Genomic DNA, 9,060 nt, shown 5'->3' on the forward strand with positions numbered 1-9,060 from the left:
CTAAATCGAGGCGATGAAGAGCAAAATCTCAGTGGATGATGGCAGCAAGGCCACTTTGCCACTTACAATACCCCGTTGCATATTTAAGTTGTCTACAAATGATTCTTCTCAATGACGTTTCAAATTGAACTTCAAAGATTCCTTGACCGAGATGCTTCACAGTCACGATTTGCAAATGACACGGGCCCCTAGGGGTGACAAAGTGATGCCCCTACTGCGGGTTGAGATACAGTCGAAGAGTGACATGCATCGCTTCTAGTGTGGATTCTGACTTCGAGGCGTTCAGTCATGATCTGACACATGGTGGCTTCGTGTCACTAGATTTTCAACCAATCATGATGACTAATTATGTGAATCAATGGTTCCTCTCATACTAAGTTGAATTACTATTGCGGTGCAGTTCATTAGTAGGGTAAAACTAACCTGTCTCACGACGGTCTAAACCCAGCTCACATTCCCTATTGGTGGGTGAACAATCCAACACTTGGTGAATTCTATTTCACAATGATAGGAAGAGTCGACATCGAAGGATCAAAAAGCAATGTCGCTATGAATGCTTGGCTGTGACAAGCCAATTATCCCTGTGGTAAATTTTTTGACACCTCTAGCTTCAAATTCCAAAAATTTAAAGGATCAATAGGCCACACTTTCACGGTTTGTATTTGTACTGAAAATCAAAATCAAATGAACTTTTACCCTTTTCTTCCACATGAGATTTTTTTTCTCCCTAAGCTCATCTTAGGACACTTTCTTTATCTTTTAACAGATGTGCTGCCACAACCAAACTCCCCACCTGACAATGTCTTTCACCTGGATCGACCCATCAAAATGTGCCTTAAGGCCAAAAATAAGGGCAATGCCTTGTCTCCACCCCATAGATAAGTAAAATATCATTAAAAGTAGTGGTATTTCACTTGCGCCAAAAGTGGATTCCACTTATTCTACACCTCTCAAGTCATTTCACAAAGTTGGACTAGAGTCAAGATCAAAGGGTCTTCTTTCCCCGTTGATTCTGCCAAGCCCGTTCCCTTGGCTGTGGTTTTGCTAGATAATAGATCGAGATAGTGGGAATCTCATTAATCCATTCATGCATGTCACTAATTAGATGATGAGGCATTTGGCTACCTTAAGAGAGTCATAGTTACTCCCGCCGTTTACCCATGCTTTGTTGAATTTCCTCACTTTGACATTTAGAGCACTGGGCAGAAATAACATTACTCAGCATCTGCAAGGACTATCAAAATGCTTTGTTTTAATTAAATAGTTGGATTCCCCTTATCCGTACCAATTCTAAGTTGACCGTTTGATGCCTAGGGAAAAGCCCCCGGCAGGGGGCATTCTATGCCCATAGCCCAATCGACACGCGACTGCCCGCCCTCTCCACAAGAGCAGCTTGGGTAGACTGTCGATAGCCCATGAGTTGAAGGCATAGACCCCTAGGCCCAGCCCTCAGAACCAATCCTTTTCCCGAAGTTACAAATCTGTTTTGCTGACTTCCCTCACCTACATTGTTCTATTGACCAAAGGTTGTTCACCTTGGAGACCTGATGCGGTTATGAGTATGACCAGGCATGAACAGTACTCAGTCCTCCAGATTTTCAAGGGCCACTTAGGGTGCACTGGACATCGCAAGATTTGTGGTGCTCTTCCATCTACTGGACCCTATCTCTAGGTGAACTGATTCCAGGGTGGACAAGCTGTTAAAAATAAAAGGTAACTCTTCCCGGGGCCCCCGACGACGTCTCCAAATTTCCTAACATTTCCGGCCACCACCATGCCCCGGTTCAGGAATATTAACTCGATTCCCTTTCTATGCTCATGCAGAGTGCACCCTTGATACAAGGCTTCCCCATCTCTTAGGATTGACTAACCCATGTCCAAGTGCTATTCACATGGAACCTTTCCCCACTTCAGTCTTCAAAGTTCTCATTTGAATATTTGCTACTGCCACCAAGATCTACACTCGGGGTCCATCCACCCAAGATCACGCACGAGGTTTATCAGTGACCCCCACTTCCTACTACTAATCAGAGCCAGGCAATTTCTATGATGGTCGAGTATAGGTTACGCACTTCAGTGCCATCCATTTTCGGGGCTAGTTTATTTGGCAAGTGAATTGTTACACACTCAGTGGATTTCGACTTCCATGATCACCGTCCTATTGTCTTAATCAACCAACACCCTTTGTGGGATCTAGGTTAGCACATAATTTAGAACCGTAACTCGACTTTAGGTTCATCCTGCATCGCCAGTTCTACTTACCAAAAATTGCCCACTTGGAGCTCTCGATTCCACAGCACGGCTCAATGGATCAGCCGCACCCTCTTACCTATTTAAAGTTTGAGAATAGGTTGAGGGTGTTACACCCCTGATGCCTCTAATCATTTGCTTTACCCGATAAAACTCTCATGTGAGCTCCAGCTATCCTGAGAGAAACTTTGGAGGAAACCAACTACTAGATGGTTCGATTAGTCCTTTGCCCCTATATCGAAGTCAGATGAACAATTTGCACATCAGTATCGCTATGAGCCTCCATCAGAGTTTCCTTTGGCTACTCCATGCTTAGGCATAATTCACCATCTTTCGAGTCCCAACAGGTGTGCTCACACTCGAACCCTTCGCATAAGCTCAAGGTCAGTCGACAATGCACCCTCCTAGAGAGGGGATCTTGCCCATCAGCTTCCTTGTGCCTCGCAAGTTTTCAAACCCGCCGAATTGCACACATGTTAGACTCCTTGGTCTGTGTTTCAAGATGGGTTGAATGGAAAGCCTGCCAACCAACACCACGAGCATGTAGGTGCACACGGCCTACCACAAGGGTGCATGCTTCATTCATTGACCACCGTAACAGTAAACCTACAGGCAGTAATCCACCCACTCTTGTGACGATGAAGCATCCTGTGTTGGTTTGCTCCTCAAGTCGAGTGGCGGACTAGCCTGAGCCTTCCACATCCAACTAAGACGCATCGATAGCATCAATTTGCTTCCCTCCTGACAATTTCAAGCACTCTTTCACTCTCTTTTCAAAGTCTTTTTCATCTTTCCTTCGCAGTACTTGTTTTCTATTGGTCTCTCTCCTGTATTTAGCCTTGGATAGAATTTACCACCTAATTAGGGCTACATTCCTAAACAACCCGCCTCGCCAACAACACCTTGTGATGCGGTAAGGTCCCAACCCGACGGGGCGGTCACCTTCTCAAATGCCCACTTCCAAGGGACTTTGCCTAGGTCTGCTGCTAAGGATGCTTCTACAGACTACAATTCAAGCGATGCTACCACCCAATTTTCATGTTGGGCTTTTCCTGGTTTGCTCACCACTACTAGGGGAATCCTTCTAAGTTTCTTTTCCTTCGCTTAATTATATGTTTAAACTCAGTAGGTGTTCTTGCCTGAGTTGAGGTTGCAAAGTTGGAGCTAAATCTTCCCTACTTGATGGGAGGACAAGAGAGAGAAAAGCAAGTTCGAGCGATGCCACACAAAGCCTGCATCAGCTAAAGCCGACTGCCCATCCAAGGGGATAAGATCACTGCTCACCAGCGCACACCACGAAACATCCGTTGAGGTATTTTAGCCATCCGCACTGCATTGGGCATGAACAACTAGTTCTGCTACTACCTAACATATTGTAGGGAGAGCATTTGAATGGGATGTAAAGCCCAGAAAGATGTGCCCTTGATCGAGGCCTTGGATGTAAATTGCATTCAAAAACTCTATGATTCACGGGATTTTGCAATTCACACTAAGTATCACATTTTTCTATGTTCTTCATCATAACAATAGCCGGGATATTCATTGTCGAGAGTCATTTCCACGTATTACTGAAAAATATACCACAACACTGAATAAGGGCACCCCCCACAACAAATGTAAGGCTAAGGGCCAAAAGGAGGAAAGGAAGAAAAATGCATGAAAGAAAGAGAAACAAAGGTGTCTAACCCCCTCATAGGAGGAGGCTTAAACAGAGAACAATCTCCCCGAGCCCCATGCCCTCGCAAAAAGGTTGGAAATGCATGGAACAACAATCGAGAAGGACTAGGGTGGCCATCCCACAAGCTCGCACTGCTTTTAATCCTTCCCAAACACTAGTCCACAATAATCCCCCCTTTTCTCCATAAAGCTAGGGACCGAAAGGAAGAAGGGAAGAAAACAAGGTGAAAGAAATAGAGATCAAACATGGCTACCGGCTCACAAGGGGAGGCTCAAACAAAGCACAAGCCTCCCAAGCTTTGTGCCTTCACAAAAAGGGGGCAATTGAAGGGGACGATGATCGAGAAGGACTAGGGTGGCCACCCCGGGAGCTCGCATTGCGTTTTGTCCTTCCTGAACACGAATCCACAATAATCCCACCTTTTCTTTGTAAAGCTAGGGGCAAAAAGGAAGAAGGGAAGAAAACAACATGAATGAAAGGGATATAAATCGTGGCTACCGGCTTACAAGGGGAGGCTGAAAACAGAGAACAAGCTTCCCCAACCTCGTGCCTTGGCAAAAAGGGGGGAACTGCAGGGGCCGTCGATCGAGAAGGAATAGGGTGGCAACCCTGGGAGCTCGCATTACATTTTGTCCTTCCTGAACACCAATCCACAACAATCCCACCTTTTCTCTATACAGCTAGGGGCCAGATGGAAGAAGGGAAGAAAACAACATGAAAGAAAGAGAGATATCAAACATGTCTACTAGCTCACAAGGGGAGGCTCAAACAGAGAACAAGCTTCTCCAATCCCGTGACTTCGCAAAAAGGGGGGAACTGCAGGGAACAATGATCGATAAGGACTAGGGTGGCCACCCCCGGAACTCACACTACTTTTCATCCTTCCTCAACACCAATCCACAATAATCCCACCTTTTCTCCATAAAACTAGGGGCCAAAAGCAAGAAGGGAATAAAACAACATGGAAGCAAGAGATATCAAACATGTCTAACACCTCGCAAGGGGAGGCTCAAACAGAGAACAAGCTTCCCAATCACTGTGCCTTCGCAAATAGGGGGGAACTGCAAGGGAAAGCGATCGAGATAGACTAGGGTGGCCACCCCATGAACTCGCATTTCTTTTCATACTTCCTAAACACCATTCCATAACAATCCCACCTCTTCTCCATAAAGATAGGGGCAAAAGGAAGAAGGAAAGAAAAAAACACCAAAGAAACAAAGATCCGAAGAAAAGGGAGAAGCTCAATAACATGTCGAGTAGATGTCTGCTAACCAAAACGAAATCAAACAAGGCACCCAATCAAAAAGCATCCCACCTCTTCACACCCTCCCACATACATGACGGCACAACACCCTTTCTAGCTTAAAACATAACAAACAATAATGAAACAACCAAGCAAATAAATCACAACCTAAATTTTACCACTAGAAAAGACAAGGGTTGCAATGAGAACAGTGTTTGGAGCACATTACTGAGAGGTAAATAACCCCCAACCTGGCACAAGGCTTCAAATGACAAATAGACTACTAATAACAAACCCACCCCGCTATTGCACCCCTCCATGTACAAAACACCCAACAACCTTTCCAGCGAGAAGGTTAACAGGGGTCAAGAATCAAACTCCAAAGAGGAGTTGACACGGGATGACACTCAATGCTGGAGAAAGCCATGGGCCACAAATACATCGATGGTGCAAGGCCACTAAAGGGAGGCACGTTCGCAAAGTGCACACCATGAAAAGAAGAAATGACCAAGTCCCACAAAAAACCTACAATCCAAAGGGAGGAACAAAGACACAACCCGCTACTTCTTTTTTCCTTAGAAGGGGATTGGCTCATGAGACGATGAGGAATTCCTTCAACGACAAAGGCATGAGATAAGATTACCACCCTCATGCCCATTGGCAAGGAAAATTGTGATCTCGATGGAGATTAGACCGAGGGAGGGGTTTTTCATTACCTGGACACCCAACCCTTCTGCGAGGGCATATCGAGGAATGGTCGGGAGGACTAGGGTGGCCAGACCAATGGGTTGAACCACTCTTCATCCATCCCATACTGACCCCACCCCAACAATTTACCCTCACGGAAGGTTTGAGCTACTAGGCGCGCACACAACCACTCCCTCGACCCAACCACCAACAAAAAAACTCACCCGAGCAACACATCAACCACTTTCCCCTTTTCAAGAGATCTGACTATGGAAGCCCACACCCTTGGCCCATGCCTTCCAACTAACAAAAGACCAAGCACCGCCAGTACAAATGAGTCTAAATTTATCCATCGTATTTCCCAAGCACCACAACTGCAACAACCACACCTGGCCGAATAGATCGTCGAAAGGGCTCCTAAGAAACAGGCTTCCTGACCCCATACAGAAACATAATGGGGGAAAGAAAAACAAAGGATGGGTGTGACAAGCACAAGCATGGCTTGCAAGAACACACATGAAAAAACAAGAATTACCTCAAGACAAGAAACTAACAATATTCCTACCAAACACCAAACCCGCTCCCCTAGACACAAACCACACAGTCCCACATTGCAATTGAAACCCAACCATCCCAAACCAAAAAAGAAAACCACTGCTATCAATGATCCTACCGCAGGTTCACCTATAGTAACCTTGTTATGACTTCTCCTTCCTCTAAATGATAAGGTTCAATGAACTTCTCATGACATCGATGGTAGTGAATCACCATCGTGGACGTAATCTGAACACTTCACCAGATCATTCAATCGGTAGGAGCGATGGGCAGTGTGTATAAAGGGTAGGGACGTAGTCAAAACGAGTTGATGACATGCACTTACTAGGAATTCCTCGTTGAAGACCAATAATTGAAATGGTCTATCCCCATCATGATGCAACTTGAGAATATTTCCTGATCCTCTCGAACCAGGAAGAAAAACTCGTTGGATGCATCAATGTAGCACGCATGTAGCCCATAACATCTAAGGGCATAAAATACCTTTTATTGCCTCAAACTTCCATGGCCTAAATGGCCATAGTCCCTCTAAGAAGCTGGCCGTGAAGGGGAACCTCCGCGTAGCTAGTTAGCAAGCCGAGGTCTCGTTCATATCGGAATTAACTAGACAAATTACTCCACCAACTAAGAACGGCCATGCACGACTACCCATAGAATCAAGAAAGAGCTCTCAATCTATCAATCCTTACTATGTTTGGACCTGTTAAGTTTCCTCGTGTTGAGTCAAGTTAAGCCACAGGCTCCACTCCTGGTGGTTTCCTTCCATCAATTCATTTATGTTTCAGCCTTGCAACCATACTCCCCTCGGAACCAAAACGCTCTAATTTCTCAGAAGGTGCTGGTGGAGTCCTTAAAGAAACATCCACTAATCCCTGATCGGCATTGTATATGGTTGATACTAGGACGATATCTGATTTTCTTCGATCCCCCAACTTTCGTTCTTGATTATTGAAAACATCCTTGGAAATTGCTTTCACAGTGGTCCATCTTTCATAAATCCAAGAATTTCACCTCTGAAAATGAAATACGAATGCCCCCAATAGTCGCTATTAATCATTACTCCGGCCCCGAAGTCCAACACAATAGGACCAGACTCCTATCATGTTATTCCATGTGCTGAAATTGGCAACCAGGGAAAAACTTCATGTGGGTCATCTTATTCATGGCTAATAATATTTTTATTAGATTCCTCTCGTCGAGAGGTGTAGGATTGATATAAAGGTCATCCAATTCCGATAAGTATTCATGGAGATATGAATTTATTTTGATTATGGAATTATTATCAAGCTGACCTACAACTCATGTAGGCTCAAAAGCCCAACAGTCGCATCTATTCACCCACCAACGTTCTGTATAAATATAAGAGGACTTTTCCTCATTTAGACTTACTCATCTCATCACATATCTCTCTCTCTCTACTGCGTAGATATGAGTCTCTTCTCTATTGCACTGAAATGGGTCTCTCTCTCTCACACATGTGAAGCTGGAAGCTGTTGAATCTGAAGCTGCAACTGTAGAAGTAAATATTTACTTGCGTGGTCTAGAAGATCTCCTCTTTGGAACTGCACTATAGGTTCATCTGAACCTCCTTTGAAAGCCGCAACTTTTGGTGGTGGAATGAAGTCAATCTGACGAACGGTTTGCAAGATATCGACTGCCCTAGTTTGAAGCCGGAAACTGCTGAAACTGAAGCTGCAACTGCAGAGGTAAAGATTGACTTGCGTGGCCTATAAGATCTCCTCTTTGGAACTATACTGTAGGTTCATCTGAAGCTCCTTTGAAAGCTACAACTTTTGGTGGTGGAATGAAGTCAATCCGACAAACTGTTTGCAAGATATCGACTGCCCTAGTTTGAAGCCGGAAACTGCTGAAACTGAAGCTGCAACTGCAGAAGTAAAGATTGAATTGCGTGGCCTAGAAGATCTCCTCATCTGAACTACGTTGTAGGCTCATCTGAACCTCCTCTAGAAGCCGAAACTTTTGGTGGTGGAATGAAGTCAATCCGACTGTCGGTTTGTGAGATATGGTCTGCCCTAGTTTGATAATGAAGCCGCTAATGCTGATGCTACTGATCTAGGGTTTGATACTGCTGATATGAATCAGATTTATTGTACTATTTCTCTCTGCTGAATTATTGAAGATAAAAGAATATTTGATCAAAGGGTTTCCCCACACATTGTGGGGTTTGTCCCTGGCTAGCCGCCACATCTTGTGTCTCTTGTCTTGGCTTGTTTTCTGTCGATCATTTAATGTTCTATCTGCACTTTACCTTATGTACATGTGATTACTAATCGGTGGAATATAACAAGAAAAAGAAGTAAACTGTTATAAGCATATAACATACCATAACTTAACATGGTATCAGAACTGAGGTGAAGATAAAGCCCGAGCAAGAGCAAGAGCAATCATTGAAGAGAAGATTGGCAAGGCTATCCTAAAAGAACTATGGGGTCCTCAACACTCTTTCTTGCGGAAGACAAGCTCCGTGAGAAAGCTGACTATCACGGATGAAAGATGTCTATCGATCTAACTCTTGAAGATCAAGGAGTGCTGGACCATGTAAGAGGCAATATTGCTGAGCCTTCATCAAATGCATCTGTTGCTGCCTGGAACAAATGGAAAAATGGAGAAGCCAAAACAAAGAAGA

At 44.5% G+C, this 9,060-nt stretch overlaps 1 non-coding gene and 2 pseudogenes across 1 annotated transcript; all 3 read right to left on the reverse strand.

Moving 5' to 3' along the window:
* On the reverse strand, window positions 1–3,403 carry LOC149191723 (25S ribosomal RNA). The gene has a single exon (XR_016255230.1). It is a non-coding gene; the product is annotated as a 25S ribosomal RNA (ribosomal RNA).
* A 247-nt stretch (window positions 3,404–3,650) lies between these two features.
* LOC149191724 (5.8S ribosomal RNA) lies at window positions 3,651–3,804 on the reverse strand (annotated as a pseudogene).
* A 2,715-nt stretch (window positions 3,805–6,519) lies between these two features.
* LOC149191725 (18S ribosomal RNA) lies at window positions 6,520–7,767 on the reverse strand (annotated as a pseudogene).
* Window positions 7,768–9,060: the final 1,293 nt, after the last annotated feature.

Source organism: Pinus tabuliformis, chromosome 2_2, assembly GCF_031772625.1.
Source record: "Pinus tabuliformis cultivar Carrire ecotype Pingquan chromosome 2_2, CPIR1, whole genome shotgun sequence".
Lineage (NCBI taxonomy): Eukaryota > Viridiplantae > Streptophyta > Pinopsida > Pinales > Pinaceae > Pinus > Pinus tabuliformis.